At 33.3% G+C, this 2,933-nt stretch overlaps 1 long non-coding RNA gene across 1 annotated transcript; it reads left to right on the top strand.

Annotated features, from left to right (window-relative positions):
• The first annotated feature begins 244 nt into the window (after positions 1–244).
• LOC145789922 (uncharacterized) lies at positions 245–1,293 on the top strand. Its single transcript, XR_014328413.1, has 3 exons — positions 245–308; positions 522–587; positions 1,007–1,293. It is a non-coding gene; the product is annotated as an uncharacterized LOC145789922 (long non-coding RNA).
• The last annotated feature ends 1,640 nt before the right edge of the window (positions 1,294–2,933 follow it).

The following is a 2,933-nucleotide window of genomic DNA, read 5'->3' as shown; positions in this document are numbered from 1 at the left end:
TCTTGATTTAATGTGAATTTGTGAAGTGGTGGAATAATTTGAAGAACGATCTCCTGAACTATGGTGAGGTATACCTTCTGGTGCATACATGTGAAGTAAAGTTAAAAAATTGGCAGCGGAGGATTATGCTTGTAATGTGCCCAAGTTAAAAAATTTGAAATTTTCAGAAAAATAATTTCAGGGCAAATAACTCATCATTTTTTTTATCACTTTATTTAATTGCTTGGTTTTGCATTTATATATAGGATGGTTCTTTTTGCCGAGTGTTCAAGGCTTTACAGCCTTTTGACAAAGAAGAGAAGAAAAAGGTATTTGCTTTTATAATATTTATCTATCTGATTCTTCCCCAATTGTGTTGTTTGTGCCAAGAGAACTAAACTGGATAAAAGACACTGGAACAAAATTTACTTAAGTTGACAAACTACACCAGTTTTGTCCAACTAGATTCCTCATATATAAGTTCTTTAAATTACATTTAAAACATAAAAAATTTACAAAAGAATCTATGACTGACTAAATAGGTCCAACAAATTCATAGGAAGAAGCAGCGTTTCATTTCCCAAATCAGAAACACACCCCAACATGAGGTAAATGCTCACTTCTGTTTCAGCATTTTTCAGTCATCGATTTGTTCCAATTATTAGAAATTAGTTTCAATTTTATGTTATGTTCTATCCTTTTTTCCCCCTAGTAAATGTTCTGATATGGTGCTAAATGTTCTGATATGGTGCTAATATAGAAATCTTCTATCTTTAATTTGAATTGATTTGACATTACATTTTCATTTTCACTATTAAACATGCATTAATAAATCTTTCATTTCCCAAATGATGTTGTTCTAAGTTGCCCACAACTTATAAATTTTGATTATTACCGTATTTTATTTTTGAGATAGTCAATGCAATAGACCAATGTTGCCTCATCGTATACTTCTGTAATATTCCTTGCAGAGTGACATCTAGATCTTTGTTACAGATTTGATGTGAAGTTGCTTGTTTTTTTACAGCATTACAACATGTTGTTACATTGTTTTGCAATTGCTGAAATTGTCAAATGGAGAATCTTCAGAAGATCCAATATATTACGTTTTAATGCGACGCCCTAACAAGTAAGTACCAAAAACTTTGATTAATAATGAAAAAACGAAAATTAGTGGTTGATTCATATTTAGATCATAGCTTATTGTCAATTAAATAAAGGTCGTACTCAGCACAAGACTCCTGCTTTGCAGCAGGGTTTGGGATTCAATTATTGATTTCTCTTCTATTGTCTTTCATAGTATTTGAGAGTGAAGCTTTTCTCCGTTATCTTTCAATAGACCGTATTTAGTTATTTGCATTGAGTAGGAGAAACATGATGTAATATCCTCATTGGGTATATTGACCTGCTTGTTGAGGTTTAGCCATGGTTATTAGAATTCCACATACCAAAACAATCATCTTTCTAGTAACATTGGTCCTGACTGGTTGAATGTAGGAATTATCTTGCTATCAGTGAATGAGAATAGAGAAATGTGGATTGTTATATTTTTGAAGTCGAATCACATTTTGGGTTAATTTGCTGCCCAAATTTCATAAATAATCCACAAACAATTCTCTACCACATTGAGTTAAGAAAGTGAGAAAATTTTATGTTCTGAATCTATTTCTATATGTGTATTTGCATCAGTTTGAACAGTGTTGTATAAACATATTGTTAGATGTAATCATGGAAGTTGGAAATATATCATCAACGCTAGAGACAATGTTGTTTGCTGCATTTGGTAATCTTTCAAGCATATCAAGGTAACTCGTTTCTTAGTTACCTTTTTCGGTCATATTGCCTCAAAAGTCCCTTGTTTGGTTATGAACTTATGAGAGGAATATATGCAAGGATTTTAAAAATGAATAAGATGACTGCATATTATTGTGTGAACATCCCCCTTTCTGTTTTATCGCTGGGCAACATCCTGATATTTACATGTTTCCTCTTTCTTTTTTGGCACTCATTCTCATATAATGTGATTTTCTCCTGCATTAAGTAATTTTGTTATTTTAGGGATAGAATGGAACACGAGGAGGTTTTCTGTTATAACTACAAGAATGATCTTCACTGCTCTGGGTTTTTTGATGCTGGGAACTTTGCTTTACACTCTCTTGACAGATGGCTCTCCATTTTTTTTATCACTTTATTTAATTGCTTGGTTTTGTATTTATATATAGGAAAAATCAGCAAGGACTGCTGTTTATAGGGATAGTGGATTATACACTTGCTGAACATCCAATTAATAAGGATAGTTGATTGTCCTCTTGCTAAACATTCAACCTTTCGTTTTCAACCCCTTAAGTGGTAATATGCATATTGTCCTTGCAGATGGTCGAGAAGACAATTATGTGCATGTCTGAGGCCTTTATGGCAGGAATTGCAGCTGGTGCCGTGGAATCAGTTGTAAGCTCTCCATTTGAACTTATTAAACTTTGTGCACAGGTGAATTCGGCTTCTCGTATTCTGAGTTCTGACACTGTTACAGCAAGGACTGCTGTTTCACCTTTGCTTGCAAGACTATTACCTGGATATTCACCTGATATAAGGACATTGAACCACTCTGTTGGCCTTTTGTTCCCAGAAACATTTGAAGTGGCTAAAACAATATCGATGGGGCCATCATTGAAAAGTGGATCAAAAGTTGGGAAAAGTGGATCAAAAGTTCACGAACTAGACGAGCACCCTCCCCAACATATTTCTTAACAAGTTCACGAAGCTAAATTGTACAAGACTACTTGGCAGTATAAGCATTTTTGAGAGGATTAAATATTTTTGGATGGATGTGTATGGATAACAAATATTAATAATTTTATTTGTTGATAGCTGCGCATGGATAACAAATAGTTATGTTTCAAATTGTTATGCTAGATGGATGTGACTTGTGAATGAAAACTTAGAATAATTGTATT

Source organism: Camellia sinensis, chromosome 4, assembly GCF_055761805.1.
Source record: "Camellia sinensis isolate YWXY chromosome 4, ASM5576180v1, whole genome shotgun sequence".
Classification (NCBI taxonomy): Eukaryota; Viridiplantae; Streptophyta; class Magnoliopsida; order Ericales; family Theaceae; genus Camellia; species Camellia sinensis.
This window is presented reverse-complemented; position numbering and strand designations above follow the sequence as displayed.